Source organism: Ochotona princeps, chromosome 18 (genome assembly GCF_030435755.1).
Source record: "Ochotona princeps isolate mOchPri1 chromosome 18, mOchPri1.hap1, whole genome shotgun sequence".
NCBI lineage: Eukaryota > Metazoa > Chordata > Mammalia > Lagomorpha > Ochotonidae > Ochotona > Ochotona princeps.
In genome coordinates this window covers 39,691,038-39,717,367 of record NC_080849.1, presented here as the reverse complement: position 1 = coordinate 39,717,367, position 26,330 = coordinate 39,691,038, and the positions used below count along the sequence as shown (strand labels likewise).

The 26,330-nt window shown below is 40.6% G+C and overlaps 1 protein-coding gene and 1 long non-coding RNA gene across 2 annotated transcripts in view; one reads left to right on the top strand and one right to left on the bottom strand.

Annotated features, from left to right (window-relative positions):
* LOC131482530 (uncharacterized) overlaps positions 1-23,225 on the bottom strand; it is a 116,445-nt gene extending 93,220 nt beyond the window's left edge. The window contains exons 1-3 of the long non-coding RNA XR_009247068.1: positions 23,084-23,225; positions 21,287-21,369; positions 6,530-6,694 (exon numbers count right to left, since the gene is read on the bottom strand). This is a non-coding gene — a long non-coding RNA (uncharacterized LOC131482530). The remainder of the gene's footprint in view (positions 1-6,529; positions 6,695-21,286; positions 21,370-23,083) is intronic.
* Positions 23,226-23,458: 233 nt separating this feature from the next.
* RBBP8 (RB binding protein 8, endonuclease) overlaps positions 23,459-26,330 on the top strand; it is a 63,607-nt gene continuing 60,735 nt past the window's right edge. The window contains exon 1 of the mRNA XM_004579604.3: positions 23,459-23,775. The gene's annotated coding sequence lies outside the window, so the exon portion shown is untranslated. The remainder of the gene's footprint in view (positions 23,776-26,330) is intronic.

Sequence of the window (26,330 nt, the reverse complement as noted above, 5' to 3'; positions counted from 1 at the left end):
CATTCCCACAGGTAGATCTGAGCTTTAAGATAAAAACGAATACCTCGGCCTTAAGTATCATCATGTCTCGATTTTGAAAAATGACTTTGCTATTTTTTATTTAATAATTTTTACTTTATCCTTAATATTCCTTACATAGTTGAGATGGATGCATACCCATGTGGGCCTCTGACTAGGGTGTGAGGTGTGGAAGAATGTAGGTAAGATAAGTACTTGTTCTTTTTTTTTTTTTCGGTCCTGTGTCCAAAGAGGGGTGGAGGAAGGAGGGTCCACTCCTTACTATCAAACTACATTAGCACCCAGGGGTGAGAGACAGCCACTTGATGTCACCTGAGAGACCTCCATATGGGGAAGAATGTTTTGAGAGTGTTACTTGACTAGCATTGATAGTTCTGAGATATCACAGGCTTTGTTGCACTAGGATTGACAAAATCCTTCTAAGGTCTATTGACTGACAAGGTCTACTTCAGCACATCCACAGAAATGACTTTACTATTAAACAGCTATTTTGTCTTCACTGATTGGGTAATTCCAATATACCATATTTTCTTCCAATGTAAAGTAGGAAATAAAATAATAATTATCTGCTGGGGACATTATATGAATTAAGAAATTATATATAGGGGCCCGGCGTGGTAGCCTAGCAGCTAAAGTCCTTGCCTTGCACACACCACAATCCCATATGGGTACTGGTTCTAATCCCAGTGGCACCACTTTCCATCCAGCTCCCTGCTTGTGGCCTGGGAAAGCAGCAGAGGACGGCCCAAAGCCTTGAGACCCTGCACCCAAGTGGGAGACCCAGAAGAAGCTCCTGGCTCCTGGCTTTGGATTGGCTCAGCTCCCGCCCTTGCAGCCACTTGCAGAGTGAATCATCAAATGGAAGATCTTCCTCTCTGTCTCTCTTCTTCTTTGTATATCTGCCTTTCCAATAGAAATAAATCGGAAGGAAGGAAGGAAAGAAGGAAGGAAGGAAGGAAGGAAGGAAGGAAGGAAGGAAGGAAGGAAGGAAGGAAGGAAGGAAGGAAAAAAAAGAAAAGAAAAGAAAAAAGAAAAGAGAAGAAAAGAAATTATATACTGGCCAGTGCCATGGTGTAGCAAGCTAAGCTTTCACCTTTGCAGCCCGCAGACCATATGGTTGCCTGTTCCTGTCCCAGTGGCTACATTCTGATCCAGCTCACTGCTAATGGCCTGGAAGGCACTGGAGAAGGGCCCAGGTCCTTGGGTCTCTGCACCCATGTGGAAGCCCTGGAAGAAACTCCTGGCTCATATCTTTGGATTAGCAAAGTTCTGGGCATTGCAGCCATTTGAAAGTGAGCCAGTGGATGAAGGATCTCTCTCTTTCTCTCTCTCTCTTTTCTCTCTCTCTCCCTCTCTCTCCCTCTCTCTCCTTCTCAATCTGTAATCAAAATAAGTAAATAAAGAGAGATATGTGAAAAGTCCATAGGAGAATGCCTGACATGGATCAGCAAATAACAGTTTTCATTAATTATTATTATTACCATTAGTAGATGCTATAGAAAAAGTACTTATGTACTATAAACCCTCAGTGACTTTGAATCAGAAGTGAAAAGCTAATTGGGTTGGATATGTAATATAAGAGGGCTGGCCCATGGAACCACCAGTACACTCAAGATGTGACATAGAGACAGGTTCTGATGGAGGAGCTTGGGAAACTCCTCTTTCGGGACAGTCCCTACAGGTGAGCACAAAAACCACAATAGGGATCAACCCAGACCAGGCCAAAGAAAGATAACCACCGGCATACATATGGCATAGGTGGGGGGCAGATCAGGCTGATCCCGTTCACACCACCCACTGGCAAATCTGAGCACCAGAATAGAGCGTGGGTCACTCCAGGTTCGGTCGCAACACAAACCAGTGCACATTACGGAATGCCAAGGTGAGGTGAGCCGTACCAGATATAGGTGCAGTGCCCAAACAGCACACCTGAAAACCAGGGAGGAGGGGGCAAAGCCGGCAGGGGGAATCTGGGCTCCCCTGCTGGACAACCATTCCCACTGGAGAGCATGAGTTGGGAGGAGGGCAGACCAGACCAGTCAGGGTTACAACACCTGTGGCCTGATGTGAGCTAGATTGGGGAAGGGTCAGATTGGGCTGATTGTTCCGAATGCTGCAAGCAAAAATTAGAGTGGGTGAGGGTTGGTTGGGCTTAGCCGCAGCATCAGCTGGCAGAGACTGGCACTGGGGGCTTAATCTGTCAAATTAAACTGCAGAACCACCTGGAGAGTGCACAACCCGGAGTGGTAGTGACCTAGTAGGGAAATAGTGGGCATCTCCCTCTTGGGTTACCGCTCCCACTGGAGAGCACGAAAACCAGGACTGGGGCAGGGGTGGCTAAATAGAATGTCACCCACCAGTATGTGTGTGGGCTGGATAGTAGGGTTGGTTGGGCTGAACTAGGCTTTAATACCCATTGACATGTATGAGAGCTGAATGGGATGTGGGACAGACTGAACAAGTCTGCAGTACATACTGGCAAGCATGGGAACCAGGGTAGGGGGCAGGCCTGGTGGGGGTTATGGGGAGTCGCCCCAACTAGGCTGCAGCTCCCAGCACCTTGTTATTAGCATTTCTTCATTCATTTGCTGGGCATATAATGAAAACTTTCCATCAGAAACTTGGGTCCTCCATTTGTGGGGGGAAATTCAGACTATGTGATAATTCTTAAACTTCCATTGTCTCTGTTCTTGCTTGAAATCTCTTTAGTACATTAACCTACATTAATTATTATTTAAAAAGCATTCTATCTTCCATTTGCCCTCTTTCTATATTTTACTTTCTGGGAAATCTTCAACTTCATCTTCCAACTGCTCTTACTGACTCTATTTCTGCTACTGTATTTTTATTTTCCAAAATTTCTTTTTCACTGTCCAAAAGTCCCACTTTCTGATATCTTTCTGTTCTTGTTTTATATAATCAGTAACATCTTGTTTGAAGATGTTAAAATAACACAACTTACAATATTACTTCGATGCCTGTTGTCTGTTTTCCATAGATTCTTTGTATCTGTTATCTAGTTTCACCTATTTCTTTCATGTTCAGTGTCCTCTAACCAGTTGCAAAATTCTAATTTGTAATTCTGTATGCCTACATGGGATTTATTAATTTATGGAAAGGTTATAATGACCAGCACACTCAACATTATAATAGGGTTTCTCAGCCTGGGCACAAATGATGTTGGATAATTACTTGTTGGAGTTGGAAGATGAGATGCCCTCCTCTTGTCACCTATTTGTTATAATAAAAAATTTTCCAGACATTAACAAACATCCCTTAGAGGGGCAAAATCAACCCAGTATATAACCACAGCATTAGGCTGACTGGAGATGGGAGAGTTTCTCAGACAGAAATTTACTATTTTCTTGCTTCATGCATGAAAAATATGGACCTAAGTACTAGCACTTGGAAGCCAATCAGAAAACTGGACCTGAGCATCTCAAAACCAACATACAGTCTGACTTGATCTCTGTGGTAGGAATAATGAGCTCTTAAAAACATCTACACATCCTAAGCTTGAACAGCTCTAAGTATGTTGATTCATGGCAGAGTAGACTGGGTAGCAGATGAGGTTGCTAATCAGCAGACCTTGTAATAAGGAGATTACCTTAGAGTATCTAATTGGATTTCATTGAGGAAGCCAGGGGCAGCAGCATCAAGGTCACAGTGATAGGATCTGAGAAAGACTTGGCCAGCCATTGCTGACTTTCAGGATGGAAGAAGGCCGAAGGCCAAAGGCCAGGAAATGCAGATAGCTACTAGGAGCTGGAAAAGACAAGAAAACGGGCACTGCAGGCACTCTGAATTGGGTCCACTGACACTCATTTTAGACTTCAGATCTCCAGAAAAGAAAGATGATAAATCCACAGTCTTTTTAAATATATTTATTTAATTTTATTATTGGAAAAGCAAATACACAGAGAGAAGATAAAGACATCTGTCTGCTGATTCACTCTCTAAGAGGCTGCCACAGCCAGAGCTGAACCAATCCAAAGCCAGGAGCCAGGAACATCTTCCAGGTTTCCCATGCAGGTGCAGGGTCCAAAGTTCCCAAAGCCTTGGGCCATCCTCTACTGCTTTCCCAGCCCAAAAGCAGGGAGGCTGGATGGGAAGTGGAGCAGCCGGGATAGGAGTTGGCACCCATATGGGATCCCAGCGGAGGATGCAGCCACCAGCCCATTGTTCCTGGCCCAATAAATCTTCAGTCTTAAACCACTAAGTTTCATATAATTTGCCACATGTGTAATAGGAAAACAATGCAATCACCTTATTTTAGTGTGGATGCTTCATTATTCACTCTTTCTCTCCCTGGTATTCTCAAACTAGAACCAGTCTGGAACAGAATCTCCAACCATTATAACAAAAGTCCTACGTGGCTTCTGTCAATGTTAAAGACCAGCAGTCTCCAGGTTTTGGTGGACAAAGGAACCTACAGTGCAAACTGCTCCTTACGCAGATTTTCAAACAATCACCCAACTCAGAGCCCACCTCACAACCCAAAACTATCTGCAGGTGGCTTGCTTCTCTAACTCCTGATGTTTTGCAGCACCACACAGCAGATTCCTCTTTCTCTATACTGCTAAGTCAGTCACCATTTACCCTGACTTCCTCATCTACACATTTGCACATTTCTTTTGTCTGTTACTTCTCATTCTTTTTTTGAAGGGTTGATGCTATTTTGGTTCTGTCATTTTAGTTGGCAATCAAGAATTTATAGAAATAAATGCCTATGTTGAGATGCTGACCTGGTTTTATATTTCAGCTCACACTTTCAGAGCCTTTTACTGTGTACTAGGCTTTCATATAACCCCAATAAATTGTGCTACTTGGATATTTTAACAACTCTTGGGAACAAATACAGTTATTATATTCCATTTTGTAAAAAAAAAAATGCTTGATTCAGTTGACAACACTAGTGAGAGCAGAATTGGAATAGCAGCTCAGTTGTTCTAACTCCAAAGCCAATTTTCTTAGCCAATTTGCAATCTTGATAGCTATTACAAATTTCACTTTAGATTAGAGGTTAGCAAACCATGGCCTACTGGTCAAATCTGGCCTGCCATCTGCTTTGTAAAGTTTTACTGGAACTCAGCCACATCCATTCACTATTACCTATGTCTGCTTTTGTACTGCTATTATATAGCTGTATAGTTAAGACAATCTGGCTCACAAATTCTAAAATATTTAGTCTCTGATCCTTTACAGAAAAACTTGCTGACTCCTGTTCCAGAAAATAACCTAATTATCAAATTCTGAGTAATAATGTTCTCAGATACTTAACACTTTTTTTTGTACTCTATTAAGTCAGAGGCATCCTTTTTATCCTTCCTCCAGCCTTTGGTTATCCTGCAGATAGCACTCTTTGGTTCTGGATTTTAAAAAAAGTCTCTAACCCTGTCTCCTTTGTGGTCTTCTCCATCCTTGTAGTTATACTGTTCACTTTCTGTGTGCCTACCTCAATTATTATAATTATAGTATTCATGCTGTTTGACTCACACAAGTTACTAGTTATGATTCTGTTGGGATCTGGCAAATGCTGACTGTGAGCAGATATTTACTTAGTAAGCACTTACTAAGTGCTTTCTAAGATTCTGTCAGTGTTCTGGACATTGGAGATACAAAAATGAATAACGCAACCTGGGGTTCCTGTGTATCCCATTTAGTTAAGCATGCAGTTTGGGCGATGATTCCTGTACCAACTGCCTCAGATTCACAGGGGGTACACAAGCGTGTAGGCAACATAGACCTGCAGGATCGGACTCTCCAGAGGTGAGGCACTGCAAGCTGGATTCTTAATTAGCAAGTCAGGTGATTCCTGGGTGGAAAAGTTCTAGAATCAATACATCTAAATATACAACAATTATGAGAGTAAAAACAAATTTCACATGGTCTCCCTTAATATAAGCCAATTTCTGTCCAACTGGAATCCTATTTTGCTCATTTTTACTAGGTGTATTTTTCCTATCATGTGAACCTTCTACTTGGCACAGTCCCTGAAACTCAGTAGCTGCTTCTGTTGAACTGCTGAATATCCAAAGTAAAACCTATAATTTGTTTGTGGAAATGGGAATTTTTCCAATTTTAGACTGGAATGATATGAGGCTCATTTGAGAACCAGGAAGATAACACACTCAGGCAAATGTTTGGTCAATCTACACCTTATTTCTCTCCTTGCAGAAATGCTTCCTTCTCATTATCAGGGTTACTACCCTGTTAAGGAATATTAAACTTGCCCCTCAAGTCTATACCAGAACAAACAAAGGACCAAGTAAACTAATGAAAAAGGTCAAACATGAGATTTTCCTTCACAGTCTAGAGGCTTTAGAAACAAGTCCTCCAAGAATAACAGACAACTTGCTTACACGAATCTACCAGAAGAGGCTTAAAACAATGGACTCTCACTATACCTGATTCGATCCTACCACTCCCACTAGAACTCTGAATTATTTTGCTGGAGGCTACAACATTCTAAGCAGCTTGTTGGGAGTTGACGGAGGTGGGGATAACTCACCCAGTACAAGTACAAGTCTTGCAGAACTGAGCCGCTGCAGCATGTTGGGCTAGTCTTTGATGCAGACTGGTCGGACGGGTTCTGGATCGACAGAAGAACCAGTCTGACCGGCCTGTTATGCCAACATATTCTGGTTTGATTCCATGTTCCACGGACGGTAGAAACCTGCCCAGCCAGTTAAATGAAAGGCATATTAGGTTATCCATTGCACACAGTATATAGCTTAGATGCAGCAGAACTCTTCCACATAGCAGTAGTGCTTAGCAAACTAGTGTGGTCCAAAGAGGTGGTGTCCACTGAATTACTGTGTAAGTTCACAGCTTCAGGGAAAGTGAGGAGTGGAACACCTGCCTTTGACCAACAACAGAGGTTTTTCTAAGAAAATTGAAGGGTAAGTTGTGTCTTTTATATTTCTATGCAATTTTAGAAGATTAAATTTTAAAATGATGTTTAAGAAGTTACCTACTTTTAAAATGGTAATAAATAAATTGCATTCTTTCTGTCACAGTGTTTTATAACATTTGAATACATATTCTTTGGTTTGTTTGAATAAGGATTATTTGGTCTGTAATATAGTTTTGCTATCTTTTTTTTTTTAAGTTGAGCAAGGCTATATTCCTTTACAGAGCTGCGTTGAATGATTTGCTAGGCATATTTCACATTTAATGATTCATCTCAAGCCATCGACTTCTTTGATAATATACTATCATGTTTTATAGGCTGCTGCTATGTGGCAACAATTTTATACGGTAAATCCAATCATTGTAAATAAAATGATAATTGCTTAAAAGTATTGGCCTTCCTGGTGATCCTGAGTATATTAGAGAAACAATTCACAGCAAGAAATGAAGAGTGTGAAAAACAAAGATTGTGGAATCTGGTAACTGATTAACTATTAGAGCTCACAAGCACTTGCTGAGCTGAACAGAAAGGAATGAAGACAGGTTTTGTCATGCCTATTAACTCTGAAAAACTTTTTAGGTTAAAGAATAGCTGGATCTTCCTGTCCTTTATATGTTAAAATTATTTCCTTTACCTCTCTTTTTCACTGATTTGATTATGTTAGTACTCTGCATCATCTAAAATAAAAGTTGTCAAAATTTTTGCGTTTATTAGACATACAATATTACCCTTTTAATTATTATTAGAGTGAACTGGATGCACACATCCTCTGGAGCATTTAACATAACATTTATCATATGTGGTTTTACAGGAACTTTGAAATGTGTAATCAAATGTATCTTGAACACTTTCTTGTTAAGAGCTATCCATAGAACATCTTATTAGGACTTTTCTTTGAACTGAACAAAACTGATGTACCCTTTTTACTGTGCTTTTTAATTATGCTCAAATTCAAAGGCTATAATAATAGTGCTGTTAGAATATTCATAAAAATAGAGAGACAAAAAGTAAAAATAAATGCCCAGGTGAGATGGCAATTTTTGCAGGGAAAATCTTTGGATGCTTGTTATTTTTACTCCTAGGCAATACTGCATAAGGCTTCCGATAATTCAGCTAAACTTCTGAAAAACTACCATAATTTATCTGCAAAAGGAATGTGCTGATTCAGCATATCAAAATTAGTTTGATTCAGCATAAACTTCATTCTGCAAGCTTTTGGTAATAAAGGTCAAAATTTTCAGTTGGTTGATTTTTTTTTCTCTTGTCAATCAGTTTTCAGGTAAGAAAATGGAATATATTATTAGTGTTATTAGTCATGTTAAAACATTAAACCATATTTTTAAAAAATACATGATTTATGTTTAAACATAAGCTTAATTAGGGATTCCAATTTATTCCAATTTATTTTTTGAAGATTGTTAATGCTTCTGGTTTTGAGGAAAGGTATATAGGAACTAAGTCCATAAGTTAAAATTGCAGTCTAACCCTACATTTTGGAAAGGTATTCTACCAGTTTCACTTTATGGGATTATCATTTTCAAATATGTGTGAAGTCTTTATTAAGCATGAATTTTATGGATTCTCCATAAATGAATTCTTTTAAAATAATGGGACATTATGCTTTGATTGTGAATTTATTAAAATCAAAATTGAGGATAAATGAATTTACCAAATTCAGAGACATCCCTTTGTCTTTTTTTCCTAGCCACACAATCTCACAGAACTCATTTTGTGATGAAGTTTGTGATGTTCGACTTAACAACTACAGCTACTTTCCTTCCTGAATATCTCCCTGTGTTTTCTTATAAAAGTGCTTAGAATATGACAGTTTGAGCTGGAAGGATTCTTAAGGAATAATGACATGATTCACCTCTTCATTTTTGAGTTGAGGAAGAAAAAGCCCCCAAAGGACAGTGAAGTCACCACTGTAGAACCTAAGGACAGAGGGGACACCAGAATATCCAGCTTCTCTGGATACTGTACTACTAGTCTTTTCTATGTTGATCCACTCCTCTGAGTAGTTTATCAAACCTAATCTATGTTTTGAAAGTATCTGTAGGACAGTAAATTGGATTGTATAATCATATTAACAAACTTTTTGTGAATTAAAAAATGCTTTGCTTCTACATTTTAATCTGTATGTGACATCTACCAAACATCTTTGGCACAGTGGTAGAATATATGGGAATGCCATTAGTAATGAAAGTGATAACTGGGGTGGTATTTGTTCTAGTGGATAAAACACCTATTAAGATGTCGTGTCCCAGGCCTGCCACGGTAGCCTATCAGCTAAAGTCCTCGCCTTGAATGTGCCAGGATCCCCTATGGGCGCTGATTCTAATCCAGCTCCCTGCTTGTCGCCTGGAAAAGCAGAAGACCGCTGTAGTAGAGGACAGTCCAAGGCCTAGGGATTCTGCACCCATGTGGGCTCCTGGCTCCTGGCTTCGGATCAGCTCAGGTCTGGCCCTTGCAGCCACGTGGGGAGTGAATCATCAGACGGAAGATAGTTTCTCCTCTCAGTATATCTGACATTCTAATAAAAATAAATAAATCTTTAAAAATAAAAGACAAAGATGCTGTGTCCCACATTGGAGTATCTGAGTTCCACGCCAGGCTCTTACTCCTGACTCTAGCTTCCTTCTAATGCAGATTCTGGAAGACAGCGGTGAGAGCTCAAATAATTGAGTTCCTTTCACTCATGTGGAAGACATGGATGATACTGTGTGCTCCTGACCACAGCCAGGAACCCCACTGTTACAGGCATGGGAAGGGAGCTCTGAGTGTTTGTGTGTGTATGTTTTTTCTGCCCCTCAGTAACTAAAGAGACTGTCACTTCAAATCCTAACCTCAGTGCCATCATAATTTTGTTTCACTTTGATAAGGGGCATCACATTCCTTCATTTTGCCTAGATCGTGGATCCTGCTGTCATTTTCTAATTTAATATTACTTTAAACTATCTCAAATATTTATTTTCTTTGGAGGCATTAAGTATTTTTGTATTGGTTTAGGCATCCTTATAAGAGATAGTTTAAGATTTGCTTAATAACTTAGTACTTGAGGCTAGAGTTGTGGTTCAAGGGGTTACACTGCCACCTGTAATGTCTATATCCCATATGAGCATAAGTTCAGGTAATGGCTGCTTCACTTCTGATCCAGCTCTGTATTAATGGGCTGGGAAAGCAGAAGATGACCCAGGCGCTTAAGCCCTTGCCACTCATGCAGCAATCTTGGATGGACTTCCAGACTCCTGGCTCCAGCCTGGCCCAAGACGGACTATTGTGTCTATTTGGGAAGTTAACATGAGCATGGAAGATCTTTCTCTGTAACTCTGCCTTTCAAATAAATAAAAGAATGTTACTTAAAAAAAAATTTTAGATTTACTTACTTTTATTTGCAGGAGTTACAGAGAGAGAAAAAGAGAGAGAGATGAGAGATCCTCCATCTGCTGATTCACTCCCCAAATGTCTACAATGACTGAGGCTGAGCCAGTCCGAAGCCAAGAGCCTGGAGCCTGATCTGAGTTTCCCACATGGCTGCAGGAGCACAAGAATTTTTCCAGGCCATTAGTAGGAAGCTGGATTGGAAGCAGAGCAATAGGGACTCAAACTGGCACACATATGGGATGCCAGTATGGTTAAAATGTATGTTTTTGCTCAGCGGGAGTCAGAATATCCTATGACAAACATTTTGAGAACTTGTGTAACTGAAGTTAGGTAAATTAATACATCTTCCAATTAATAAATAAAAAGCAAGGGGGAGTTAATATTTTAACCAATTAATATTTCCATTTATAACACAAATTGATTGATCTTATTGAGCTCTTGAAATGAACTTTAGCTTCATGAAAATTGCTTAACTGCTATAATTTGAATGTATAGGCATGGTAAGCAAATTTTGTTTTTCTTTTAGACTGTAGAGGATGTCTGTAGATGGCATATTAAAAGACAAAAGTACCATTTTAGCCCCATAATTATATATTCTTATTGAAACTACATTAAGTACATAAATAATTCAACCTTGGTGACTATCATTAATAATTAACTTGAATTTACATTCAAACACTTAGATATGCCTACCACAAACAACTAAAATTTTGAGTAACGAAAGTTTTAAATGCTCAGAATTACTTCTATATAAGTACCTAATTTGAATAATTCAGAACTAATCTCAACTTGCTAAATGTCAAAAATTAAATGGGAAACAGAATATTTTAGTTCATTATATTAAAGACATAAAGTCTAAAAAAGTAACCAGATAGCTATTACTTTGGAAGTTGTACTCCTAACAAGAGTTCCTTTAAGTCCAGCCCACTGGCACTATTAGAAAAAACTTAAATGCCTGACAAATCTTAGGTCAGTATTAAAACCCTGAAGTTTGCACAATTAATCTGATTATGCCATACATGCCTATAATCTTCCAAAAGCTAAATTTCCCACTAGTAACTCAAAAGTAGTGAATGGAAATCTCATTTTCTCTTTCTTAATCTGCTGATCTGGTTCTCCAAGGAAAGTAGATTGTAAATCCTCTGGCTTGTGTACAAGTTCCTTATTTGGGAGGCCATCCCAGAAACAAGAGTGGGAGATTACTAAAAGGAAACAAGGCAGGAAAGAAAGCCAACACAACAGTGCATTCTTGAGTGCATTCCTCACTACAATCAAACAGGGCCCAAGCCCAGTATGTTCTTCAGAGCCATAAAATGACCTCAGAATTGCATGCCAGACAACACATGGGAGAGGCATTTATCCAATGGTTAGGACTTCCATCAGGTAAGGCTGGCCTCATGGGCTGCTAATTTTTTACAGTTTCAAGTTGTAATACACTTGTATCCATTAAACTCAGAGACTCCCCTAGGGCAGAACATCAGATGAGAAGCTGTCAGGTTTCACCTGCATTCATCTAGTTGCCACTAAAATGGTTGTTACAAGCAGGGATCAAGAAATATTCAGTAATTTTAAATGGAAAGTAAGGAGCTTCAGCCTATTTTGTATTTGATTCATTCCCACAAAACCTGAGATGCACTGAAACTTAATCTTCTGTGAGAAAGGTATTTTCTAATAAGCTACAATTCATTTCCTGAATTTGGCTGTCAATCTTTAAAGAGCCAAACAGCAGCAAAAAGAACAATTAGTATGTACACTTCAAATACTTTTATGTTAAGCACTGATCCAAAGACTTCATTATTTAAGCTTACATTAGTAAAATTATACTAAAGAGACTGACTACATTGGACCCCAACTAACACTTCTTATTATAGTGAAACACAGAATTTTGAATAGTACAAGTTTATCTTGGACTGTGTCCAAGAGGGTCTGGTTACAAGAAGTAATTCATTATAACCTAACATGTGATCCTAGAGTTTTGCTATGAAGAATACATTATGCTAAGGTTCTAGTCAAGCAGATTTAAAGCAGAAAAATTGAATAGCCATGTGCCTTAATTAGGCAAATAATCAATTTTTTTTGTATATTATGTGAACAGAAGAGAAAGTTAAGAAGAAATAGGTGCTAATAAAAAATAAATCTGGCAGAACACATATTTTCATTCTATTAGACTAATAGCTGGCTTTTTGGGATAACTTAGAAGGTAAAGTAGCTAATTAACTGAAGGATGAAATAGTCAAACAGAACTGTACAGTACACAGCAATAAGAAAATGTGGAGAAACACTTTGCTAAATGAAGTTAAAGGCCTGTCTGTCTTTAAGGGGAAAACAGATGGAGAGAGCAAGCAAAGTTAAATCATTTGGTTCACTCCCCCCAAACAGCTGGGACCTGGCCAGGTTGAGACTAGGATTGAGGACCCCAAGCCAGGCCTCCCAGCGTGCACACTGGCAGAAGCTGGGACTGGGAGCAGCAGGTACTCCAACTGGGATCCAGGCATCCCACTAGGCCAAACACCTACCTCTAGATACCATTTTCAAGAGGAGGAACCAACTATGTTCAGGTCTTCACTACATTAGTTCAGATCAGTTAACAAGACATCAACATTCCCCTGCTAGAACTTGAGGCTGATCAATAATCAGTGTAAAAGAAAGTATTTCTTATAACCACAAATTTCTGAAATAAACTAGTTTTATTTTTCTTTTTGAAAAAAATTATGATTTATTTATTTGAAAGAGTTACAGAGAGGAAGAGACAGAAGGAAACTGATCTTTCTGCTGGTTCACTCCCAGATGCCCACTACAACCATAGTTGGACTAGGCCGAAGCTACAAACCAGGAGTTTCGTCCAGGTCTCCCATGTGGGCAACAGGGCAAAGTACTGGGGCCATCTGCTGCTGCTTTCCCAGACACACTGGCAGTGAGCTGGAATGGAAGTAGAGCAGCAAAGACTTAAATCAGCTTTACCCTCTCTGCCACAATGCTGGCCCCTGTCTTTCATTTCTACACACTTTGGCTGTCAGGCTAGATCTTTTAAATTCCCTGAAGCAATCATATAATACTATGACCTGGCTTGCCTAAACTTAATTAGGTACATCACATGAGAAAATACATGCATCTAACAAATTATAATTTAATCCCTTCCATAATTACGTATCTTTCACAACTTGATACCAATTCAACAATTTTGTATGACCATACAATGTCAGTAATTGAAGATATCTGATCAGCTGTTGCTTTCAAATTAACCATTAAATAGCAATTTCTCACATTTGGATACATATTTACATAGCTAGTTGGAAATGTCTATCACAGGATTGTTGATATAATTGAAACAGATATGTGTGTGTGTGTGTGTGTGTGTGTGTGTGTATTATCATCACTACACTGATAACCAAAGCAGAGAAGATATTTACTTAGTAAGATTAGAAGTAAAAATTAAGGCTGATGCCATGGTGTAGTAGGTTAAGTCTTTGCCTGTGGAACAGGCATTCTGTTGGGTATCGGTTCGAGTCCTGGCTACTCCGCTTCTGATCCAGTTCTGTGTTAATGGCCTGAGAAAACACCAGAAGTTGGCTCAAGTCTTTGGGCCCCTGTACCTACCGGGGGGTCCCAGAGAAAGCTCCTATCTGCTGGCTTCAGAGCAGCTCAGTTCTGGCCATTGAGTTCATTTGGGGAGTGAATCCAGACAGGAAGATCTCTGTCTTTCCTCCTCTCTCTGTTAACTGTGTTTTTCAAATAAATAAATACATAAAATGCATTCAGCACATGATGCGACTGCTGTTCCTCTTCCAGTATCAACCCATACAGCTACCTTATTACACACCTGAAGTTTCTAGAACTCACAAGGATTCCCCCCAGCAGAACCTTTTCAAATGCCTTCTGCCTGAAACATCTGCTGCCACTCTGTTCCCAATCAACAACTTCAAACTTATGAAGACAACTTTAAGAAACTTCAAATATACACTTTCATTCTTACAACAACCCTTTTGGGCACAGAAAGTATCAATATTCTCATCATTCAGTTGAAGACAAAAGACTCCTTGAGGGAACATGTACACAATCAGAGTTAGGACTTGAGTCTAGTCCTACCTCCTAGCTTAGGTCACGTCACAATAAACTTAGGCTGGGAAGAATATTAAATGCCAATCACTGGTTATAGAACATCATCGCATTTTTTAGGTGCACTTTATTCTCTGGTTTCTTATGAGATTGAGCATAATTTAAGTCACTTTGAATTGCTTTTTTTTTTTTTTAAATTTGAGACATGGGGACAGTAAGAGAGGAACAGAAAGGAAGAAAGAGATATTTCATCCACTGGTTCACTTTTCATATGCCTGCAGCACCCTCCTGGGTAGGGCTGCTGAAGCCCAGAGGCAGGAATCAGCCCAGGTCTCCCAGGAGGGCAGCAGGAATGCAGTTACTCAGAAATCACCATTGCTTCATGGGATTTGCACTTGCAAGAAGCTGGAATCAGAAGCAGAGCTGGGTACCAAAGCCAGGTCCTCTCCATCTTAACTGCTAGGCTAAACACTCATGTTTCAATGTAATTATTTTTAAACTTAGTACATGAGTGAACCCAAAACTCAGAGCTAGGAAATCAAGCATAAGCATTTTTGCTAATCCCATCAGCAGTTAATATATCTCCTAAACACACATGCCCACTATAAGGCAAATAAAAAGAATACATGTGCCCAAATTACTACGAAATAAAATTACTTTAAAAAAAAAGTCTAAAAAGTTAACTGGGATGGTTGGCAACAGGCACTTTGCTTGAACTCAGACTGAGATCAGTTTATTTTCTGTTCCTCAATCATGAGACAAATTAAATTCCTATCAAATCGTAAAGTCCTTTTAGTAGCCTCTTACAATGTCAATTTGTTTTAAAGTAAATAGGAATATCTTCTAGGTCTGCAAACTAATCTTTAGGTAGTAGTTTTTGGTTAAAATTCATAATCCTTACTTTCTCAAAAACACTAAATTTTTAAAAATTAATCCTTAATAGATTCTTTTGTTTAAAAACAGCAATGTACTGAAGAAAAAGTATGGGGATGTGTGTGACATCAGAAACTGGAACCAGGACTGAAGCGTTGGATCCCCTAATATGTTCATAAACTGTTAATCAAAAATTTCCCAACCTCTGTGAAAAGATGAAAACCATCCCTGATCTGTACGCCAGTAACTTTTAAATCCAAAAGAAAAGATAAATAGGAAAAGTATTTTGTCATTGTTGATTGTTCTTGAATTAATGTCCTGTTAGTATTAAACAACTCCTTAATTCATAGGAATTTCAGAGTACTATCAACAAATGCAATTATTCTACAGTTTATATTATCTATGTAACAATCTAAACATAGTTCAGATTGGCCAGTATACAGATAAGAAGGAAATATTCCCAACTGCAAAACAGCACTGAAATCTTCCCTCTTTAATTAGTTTGTATTTCAAGTTCCTTAAAGATTTTCAGCATAGGATTTATCAACCAAACCAGAATATTCTTAAAATAAATTGGAACCCTACTAATAATTAAATTTGAACAACAAGCAGTGACCAAGACTGTTGTTAATAAGCCAGAGCATTTGATCACCATATATAAAAAACCCTACTGAATTTGGGGAGGATGAAGCCAATCTATTTTACCAAATATTCCTAAACAGTCTGTAAAACAAACTGTAATAAAGCATGTGAACTGAATTAAAACATAAAATCAGTAAAAATTTTAAACGTTTCTGTTTAAAATTTAAGTAAAAATGAAAATGTACTCACTAAAACTCAGGATCTAAGAATTTTGAATAAAAACAGTTTTACATTTAAATTTAGAAGAGTAACTATCAAAATTTCCTTAGAGTAACATATGGGTTAGGAAAATTAAAAAGTCACTTATTTACTTTCAAAATACTTATTTTTAAATGAAGTTATTTATTATTTATTTGAAATCCAGAATGGGTTATTTTTTACGTATTTATTTTTATGAAATGCAAAAGTCCCCAACACTAGAGCTGGGTCAAGCTGAAGCCAGGAGCCAGAACTACATCCAGGGCTCCCACATGTGAGTCAGGGATTCAAATACTTGAGCCATCATCTGCTGTCTCCAGGCCCATCAGCAGGAAGCTGGACTGGAAGCTGATAAACTGATAAACTGATTGAACCAGTCAATCTGATGCAAGATGTGGGAATTCCAATTAGCAGATTACTCCCATTGAACCACAATGCCCCCCCCCCCAAATACTTTGCTATTTCTTTAGTATTACTTTTTAAAGATTTATTTATTTATATTGGAAAGTTAGATTTACAGAATGAAGGGGAGACAGAAAGATCTTCAATCTGCTGGTTTACTTCCCAAGTGGCACAACAACTGGGGCTGAGCCAATCTAAAGCCAGGAGCCAGGAGCTTCTTCTGGGTCCTGCACATGGGTGCAGAGCCCCAAGGCTTTGGACCATCCTCTGCTGCTTTCCCAGGCCACAAGCAGGGAGCTGGATGGGAAGTGGAGCAGCCAGGATTCGAACCTGAGCACACAGGGGATTCTGGCCCATGCAAAGCGAGAACTTTAGCCATAAGAACACTGCATCGGGTCCTGTTATTTATTTTTTAATTAATTTATTTATTGTGAAAGACTTACAGAGGGAGGAGTAGAGGCACCCATAAAACGAGAAAGAGACAGAGATCTTCTGTCTGCTGGTTTACTCCCAAATGGCTGCAACAGCTAGAACTGGGCTAGGATGAAACCAGGAGCCGAAAGCTCTGCCTTGATCTCCCACATGGGTGGCAGGAGCCCAAGCACTTAGGCCATCCTGTACCGCTCTTCCTGGGCTACCAGAAAGGAGCTGTGTGGGAAGGAAGTAGAGTAGTCAGGATGGGAGCTGATGCCCATACTGGATACTGGTGTCACCCACTGCACCACAATGCCAGCCGCAAAATGTTTCAAACAAAGCTCATTTTCCTTAATCATAATTAGGACAGGAAAAGACTGAAAAATAATTAAGTCTATATGGCTTGGAGATACATTTTTTATTTTAAGTTGTGAGTGTACTACACAACACAACACAACTGTTTACCAGCATCAAATAATCAATTCACAAATGGAAAAATTACCATGAAGATATGAATCATTATTTTTTAGTAGACAAAATAATGTATAACATGTTTGCTCTCATGAACCTATCAAAGCATGTTTTAATGAACAGACTTCCAACAGCAGTGACTTGTCCCTACAACTAACCTTTCATAATATTTTCCATTATTGTAAATAAATATTATTGCCATAGCTTCTGTCATGGTAGCATTATACATATCTATCTACACAGAGCAATGCAGAATACTTAAATGACTGGATAAAACAGTAAAGACTTGTTTTCCATAATTCTTCAAATAACAAATGTTTCCCTATAGTTTTAGTGATCACTCCTAAATTTTTATCATTGTTTCAGCAGTTCAGTTCTGAGTTTCTTCTAAGTGCCAGCATTACAGAGAAAGTCTAATAGGCTAAACACATAAGAGAATTCCTGGCTTCATCAGCCCACAGTATGCATGGATATGAAACACTGCTCAAAAAGCCATTGCATTACAAATAAATGACCTGGAAGAAACAGATGTCCTCTTCCACCAATGATAAATCATTTTGTAAACAGCAGGTCGATAACATTTTTAACGGACTATTATCATTTAAACTGGGGAAATTATGAATAAACTTTTTCATCAAGCATAAAGAGATAGTTCCAAAACTGGGCAAATTATATATCCAGTAAAACATTGCCAACTACTGATGTGAAATGAAGTAGCTCAGCCAACAAAAACAAACAAACAAACAAAAAAAATTGACTCTAACAGCTTATGGAGGGAAATAAAGATGTTATTAAATACAGTGAATCTGTACTAAGGATCAAAATAAATAAAGCTTCTTTATCTTAGAAATTGGACAGATTACATGAAGCTACTGTAATTGGAAAGTAATGTGTAATCTTAAATGTCTATTATAAGTACTTGAATGAACCCTTAAGACTGTCAAAATAAAAACTGTGATACTGACATCCTCCATGAATGTTAAATATATTTAAAAACAATTATAAAACAGTTCAACCTAAATGGAATCTTGGCACCATCAGTGCTAATCATAAACAAAGCATTTTGGCACAAGCAGCAAGATCACTGAATGATGTATTCACCCACCCACAAACATCACTTACTAATTACTGTAAACAAGTTTTTAAGGATTAAATCAAGGGTTCATTTAAGCTGGCAGAAATACTGACAATTAATACTTTCTTTTGTTTTAGAACTTTTCCTCCCCTCATCTCTCAGCCTTTGTCCTGTTATTTAGCTCTGACTGCCCAAGTAACAGTTGCCCTCAGTTTACTAGTAGAGTGGGTTGTACTATAGGCGCTAGAAGATACCATGTAAATGGTAATGGGTTTAATAAGCTACTCAGGCACTCAATTATAGGGGTGAGCAGGAAATGGGAGAGAACTGGGAAACATCCAGTACAAACGTCAGAGATAGTGGGGTCCTACTGCCAAATTCATCTTGTTCTTGGATAAATCGCAAAACCTTAATTTTCCATTGAATATCTATTTGGTTATTATATATGCTTGATCAATCCAGTGGCCACTGTTTATGTGTGGCCTTGAGCACCTGAAATGTGGCTAGTCTGCTTTGAGATATGCTATTGAGGTAAAACACACATGAGATTTGGAAGACTAATGTGAAGGAAAAGGATATAAAAAGTCTTATTAACTTTTAATTGATTACATGTAAATATTAGGCAAATTAAGTAAAATATAAATTAATTTCACCTGTTCCTTATTTTCATTGGTTACTAGGAAATTCAAAATTATTTACGACTCTATGAGTTAGTTTTATGCTAAGAATTAAAATAAAGCATGGTGTCTGACATGAAGAAGTCCACTCTATTTGAAGATAAAAACCATAAAAAATTATTATAATGTCCCTAAGTACAGTGTTAAAAATATGCTCAAGAGGATGGGGGGCATTAATGGAAGTAGACAGGAAAGAGTGAAGAGAGATGTCAGGTTAGTCTCCAGGAAGAGGTATGACCCAAGTCTTACAGGGTAAGTAGAAAAGTGACGTGTAAAAAGATGGGGGTGGAGATAAGCAAAAGATAAATGGATTACATGAGCCAAGACAAAGAAATAGCAAAGGGGAGGAGACAGGAATAAAAGCAGCTTCCTGTTAATACAGGGAAAGGGCAAAGTATACGGTAGAAAAATGAACTATTTCAGTGGCATTTTAGGATTGACTGAACATATAGTAGAAAATATGGACAGCCTCTGTGGCATTTTCTTTTCCTCTATGGTATTTTAAAGGGACTAAATTTGAACTTGCAGGCAATGGGGAGCTGCTGAAGGGTTTTAAGCAAAGGAGTGGCCGGATAAGAAATAATGGACAACTGTATGGAAACTCGTTTGGGGAGAAGACATGAAGCAAAGAGGCTGTCAAAACCCAATATGCATGAGGTAGAAAGAAAAGCACAAAGTCCAAACTACATTTAGGAGATAACATCAGTAGCAAACAGTGACAGATTTGCTCTGACTCTATGGAAAGGAGTTTAAATCCAAGGTAATGAGAAGATCTTGGAATATTTTGGGCAGGAGAAAGTGATGTTTCGACAAAACTTTAAAGAGCCACTCTGATTACTATTAGAGAATACACTGTAAGGGTAGAACAGTGGAAGCCAAAAGATAATTGATTTTTTTTTTAAGAGGCTATTGCTATTGCTCAATGTGACTTGGACCAGGTGCATGCAGTGAGTTGGTGAGCAGTGGCTGGATTTCAGTTGTATTTTTAATCTGAAAAATGCTTCACCAAACTCATAGAGTTGAGAAAGGCAAAGAGAAATTTAAAAGATAACATCTGTTGAGCATAATTTTCATGTTTAATCAGGAGGTTAGGATGTCTGCTGAGAGTAGTACAAAAGTTTGAGGAAAATAGTGAGGGTTTGTAAGACAGCAAAGGAAATAAGAATTGAACAATGGCTGTTTTATTGATGCCTCGTATGAGATTTAGAATCATACAATTTTTGTGACATCATTCTAACCTAAGATTTTCCTTTCATAACACTCATCTATCAGTTGTAGAAATGAGGCATAGATTATACAATCAAGAGTCAACATTTCCAAGATGTCTTGAATTACTTTTTTAATGATTAATATATTTTTATTTTGAATTTTGAATTGTGGTACAGTTTTTATAGGCTGGGATTCCCTTCTAAAAACTCCCACCCCCCAGTCAGATTTTTCCCATTTTGTTAGAATAGTGTAGTCCTTCATAAGGAATCATAATTCTATCAGTCTCTTATTTAAGTGTACCCCGACATTGTTGGTACAGACAATGTCAGACAGTCCAGCATCCCATTGTCTACTCATGTCCAACAGTTTCATTGGGAATCCATGTTTTGTCTGGATGCTGGGATGCATGTTCCGTTATACCCCCACGAATTACTTTTAAAAAACGGTCATGAGTTTAAGAATCATTGAGTTTTCACTGCCATCACAGTTTTTAAAGTTGTGATTAAACATATGAAACATAAACCTTTATGTTTAAGTCAAGCATGCTAACTGGAGGCCTCCAATAGATTATAGCAGTGCCGGGACATGGAAGGCCCAGGCCTGAAGCTGGCAGTGCAGGGCCTGACACACCTTAGAGCCCTAACTTGCCTCTGGATGGAAAGCAGCTCTGTCCCATCACCTATCTAAAACTCATGGCTGTGTTCACTACCTAAGCATGCCAAAATGGAAAAGGCTGTGGAGTTACCAGGAGAGATGCCTAGTTGTTCAAAGTAACTTTCTCTGGTAAAGATTTTTTTTTCAGCAGATCTTTGGGATTTTATAATTTATTTCATCATATGGATCTGGAGACAAACGTTTATGAATACATCTACCATCCCACTGCTCAACCAGCCATTATAAAGTCTAATTTTACAACTTTAAGAATTTTGCACATATTCAAAGATTTCCACTTACATGAAAAACAGAAATCCACCAAGGGATGCCCAGGTTCATTCATTTATACAGACTACTGACACTGGTAGGCACTTGATTAGTTTCTGGAGATAAAAACAAATAAAATATGGTTTTTGGCCTCAAGAAACTTAGTCTAATGGAGAGAATGAATTAAACAATTAAGACAGTATGGGGTAATACACGGGAGATATGTGTGGTGTTACAAGAGCATCTTGTACAAGAACTAAAGGAATAAGATAAAAAGATGATTACAGTATGTAGGCAGGTAAAGGGTAAGGTAGGTTAGGTGGCGAACTACAGGCAATGGCAGAAGCATGCAAACGCTTGGCAGATACTAGAAAAGCCAGTGAGGCCACATGATGGAAAATGTTTGCAAACTAAGTTGCAGAGTCAGTTCCGGCAGTACAAACGGGCTTTCATCAGTTACAGGAAGCCACTGAAGGGATTTAAGAAGCAGCAACAGTATCAGGTTTACTTTTCAAAAATCACAGATTTAGAAAAGTGATCTCAAGGTAGGTATACCTCAAGATGAGATGTTCTATTCTTTTTTTATCTTTCAAAAAATGTCCTTAAAGTATAACAAAATTTCAGTGTATTAGCACCAAAGTGCTACTTACAGCTAGCTTTATTAAGTACAGACTAGGTACATAAACACTATAAATTTGCTTACATGTTATTAATTTCATACTCTGTCAAGCTGATATTCTCACTAATCTCATTTTACAAGTAGAAGCAAAAAAATGAGACAGAAAAATTAAGCAGAAAGGCCATGGTCACCGTTAGGAAACTATCGGAGCAGGATCTAAACCGAGCAGGTCTACTTCCATAGCATGGAACTCAGTAAAATGTACCAGCTTCCCACTAATGCATGCATACAATGAAAAAACCAAATATATACATAAATCAGGACTAGATGCTCAAAGTTTATGAGCATGACTTAAGACAAAGGGTTAGGTGAGGCAGCTGGTTGGGGAGACATAACTTAGGCAAGAGATAAGGCTATTTTGGATTATGAAGCCAGAGGGCAGGGGATGGGTTTAGATGATTGATAAGATAGTCCTTGGCAATGGATTGCACGTGGAGATTCAGGCAGAAGTGTCAAGTCGGTCTTTCAGAGTCTGACTTCTACAGATGGATTAGGTGTGAGTCTGGTGAAGCCAGCAGGGACAGACTAAGGCATTCCACTCAGTTTTCCTTGCAAGAACACCGTTCCTTCTGGAGGCTGTTAACCGACACTCATGGTAAGCTCTCTGCGTTTCTAACAAAACTCCCCTTCCCACTATAAACCTTTAAAAAGTGTTATGATGCCTCACAAGACTTGGAAATGAATGGACAGTATCACAGGGGAACGAAGGGCAGTGCTACAATAGATGTCTTGTTGGCCAATTCCAAGAAGTCAGGATATTGAGCCATCCTTTCCAATCGGGGACGGTGGGGGCACATTCCCTTTAGGCTTTGTATTTCTGACACTGTGCTTCATTTTTAAGTTTATAATAAGACACCCAGCCCTCCTCCCAAGTCTCACAAGGACTACCAAAAAAAGTATGTACTTTCAGTGGTCTAAAAAACATTTAGAAAATCAAGATAAATGGCACAACACACTCAGTTTGACTATTACAACAACAAAGGAAAACCTGCCTGGCTTGGGAAAACATCCCCGAAACAGTATGCTGCCCCAACAAATAATGTGGGTCTTTTCTGATTCCTTCTCATTTCAGGTTTGGGAGAAATTTTCCATTTCACCTCAGCAAAACAAAATAAAAACAACGTTTTGAGACACGGCGTGGCCAACCAGACCTGTCAGGTTGCATCGCTCAACCGCAGGTAATGACGTAATACAGCTGAGAACCGTGGTCGCTTAGTCCGTGCCCATTCCCGAGCGGACTAAATTTATTCTCCATCGGGTCCCGTCACGCAGGAGACAATCCCTGACCTGCGCTTTCAGTCACACACACACTGTATCAGGGACTTGGCGCTCCTTCGGCGGCTCCAATTCCCTTCAGGCCACCTTCCTTAGAAAGGCAGGGTCTGTCCCAAAGCGCCGGCCTGAGGTGAGCTCTGCCGCCGACGAACGGGCAAAGACCCCGGACCGGCTCTGCACCGAGCGCCGGCCTGAGGAGAGGGCTGCCGGAGGAAGGGGCGTGACGCGACGAGAACTCCCGCGTGACGTCGGCAGGGCGCCCGCGGGGGCGGGGCCGGCCATCTCGGCGCGCGGCCGGCCGCCCTCGGGCCTTCGCCCACCCCCGGGAAGTGCGGGCCGCCCCCGCCTGAGGCTGAGGCAGCGGGGCGGGAAGAGGAGCGAAGCCGCGGCCGTCCCTCCTCCGCAGCCCCAGGAGGGTGCCTGCTTCCCTCCCAGCCCCCTCCTGGGGCTCTCGAGGCTCTCCGGCCCGTCTTGGAAGCTGTGAGAAAAGAAGAAACTTCTCCCCTAACCGGAGTGCGCTGGGTTGCAGCGGCGACTTCCGGTGTGGACTAGCACGCCCGGCCAACAGGTTTGGCTCCCGGAGCCGGGGTGGCCGCAGGGCTCTGGGCCAGCGTCCGAGGAAGCGGGCTGGGCGCGGGCTGGACGAGATGGGAGCGGACCGGCGGCGGGAAGCGGGCTCGCGCAGCGGACTGTGTCCGGGTCTCCCGCGCGCTCAGAGGGGAACGCCTCCCGGCGCCGAGCCCGCCCCGCGCAGGCGCCGCCCGCGCCGCGCGCTTTTCGGACGCTGGCCCAGCGGCTAATCCCGGGCTCCCGCGCTCGGTGCCCGCGGGCCGGGAGGGACGGGGCGCGGGGCGGCTGCGTGGCCCGCGAGGGGACCGCACCGAGGCCATGGGCGCGTCTGTTCCCGGCGTGAGCGCCCATGCCCCGCTCACCGTCAGTGGGGTTCTGACACGGAAAAATGCGTCAGAGGATGACAAGCTTTCCGAGCCCGGCATGCTGCTTGTGGGGACAAGGATGTACGTTGCTTAAAGATCAGGGTGCTTTGTGGAGCAAGCTAACGTTTTGGGACGCAAAGCATTGCCGGTCAGGAGAGCTGGGCAGGTGGCTTAAGGGGGCAGGGTTTTGTGAGCCAACTTGAACGAGTTTGGGATTGATGATGATTTTCGTGTGGTTAAAAAAAAAAAATTAGGCACCTGTTTTTGTTTTACACTCTTGATGTTCAATATACAGAGGTGTTTTAAATTACTAATTAGACCGTTGTTAAGGAAATCATGTGTTTGCTTTGGACGTTGCTTTGCCACAAATATTTTACAGTTGTTAGTCTCATGACTGAGTCCCAGCTGAGTCCTAGCTGTCACAGTGGGCGAGTCATTTAATCTTTTTTTTTTTAAAGATTTATTTATTTATTACAAAGTCAGATATACAGAGAGGAGGAGAGACAGAGAGGAAGATCTTCCGTCCAATGATTCACTCCCCAAGTGCGGGCCGATCCGAAGCCGGGAACCAGGAACCTCTTCCAGGTCTCCCAGGCGGGTGCAGGGTCTCAATGCATTGGGCCGTCCTCGACTGCTTTCCCAGGCCACAAGCAGGAAGCTGGATGGGAAGTGGAGCTGCCGGGATTAGAACCGGCGCCCATATGGAATCCCGGGGCTTTCCAGGCGAGGACTTTAGCCGTTAGGCCACGCCGCCTGGCCGGAGACATTTAAGCTTACACCTGCGTCCCTAGCTGCAGAATGAAATCGGTATTAGGAACCGTTTGCTGGAGTTGGCTTGAAGACTAAGGGAAATGATGTAAACCTGCACAGCCCCTGCTTATTAAACATGTATGGTGCCTTTTACTGATAATAATACAAGCATGTGGTTTTTACTTTTTTTTTTTTTTGAGATTAGGCTGATTCGCTCCCAGGATGGTGGCCGGCCTGCACTCTCCCAAGCAGAGGTGGACCAGGCAACAATCAGCAGGAACCTCCTCTAGGTCTCCCCTGGGGTGGCCAGAGCCCAGACACTTGGGCCACCTTCCTCTGCTTTTCCCAGACATTTGGCCAGCAGCAGGAGCAGGATCGGGACAGCAGCCAGGGCGTCAGCCAGCACCCTTGTGGAAGAGCAGCGTTGCAGACTGCAGCTTTATCCCATTCACCACCATGCTGGCTTTTTTTTTCCTTAAGGCTGGTCTTCAAAAAAATCTAGTAAAACTACGTATTTATGCCCGGCACGGTAGCCTTGTGGCTAAAGTCCTCGCCTTGAAGGCACCAGGATCTCATATGGGCGCCAGTTTGTATCCCAGCAGCCCTACTTCCTATCCAGCTTCCTGTTTGTGGTCTGGGAAAGCAGTCGAGGACGGCCAAAGCCTTGGGACCCTGCACCTGCATGGGAGACCTGGAAGAGGCTCCAGGCTCCTGGCTTAGGATCAGTGCAGCTCCAGCCATTGCAGTCACTTGGGGAATGAATCATTGGACAGATCTTCCTCTCTTGTCTTTCTTCTCTGTATATCTGACTTTGCAGTAAAAATAGCTAGATCTTTAGAAAAAAAAAGTACATATTTATTTCTGTTGTGATTTATAGTTTACCACCAAGTAGCTTTTCAATGTCATTACTTATTTTTAGCTCCTTTATCAGATACCTTGATAAATAGCAGGAGACACCTAGTGTCAGTTTGGGCAAAGTTAGCAATGATAGGGCATTGCTAAGGAGCCGAATGGTGAGGTTTAACTTACTATTTATTTATCTATTTATCTATTTATTTATTTAGCTTGAAAATCAGAATTACAGAGAGAAGGGGAAGTTCCGTCCACTGGTTTACTCCCCCCAAACGGCCACTGCAGCCAGAGCTGGGGTGGTCTGAAGCTGGCAATGAGGAGCTTTCTCCAGGTGTCCCACAGGGGTGCAGGGTCCCAAGGCTTTGGGCCATGTTCCAGTGCTTGCCAATGCCACAGCAGGGAGCTGGATGGGAAGTGGAGCAGCGGAGACATGAACCAGCACCACTCAGAGTTGCTGGTGCTGGGCCAGAGGATTCAATTGCTACACCATCTTTCAGGCCCCTTAATCATTTTTTTAATGGTAACTAGTTAATTTTTTTTAGGTTAAGAATACATATTATTCAATATGTATTAATCCTCTTGAACT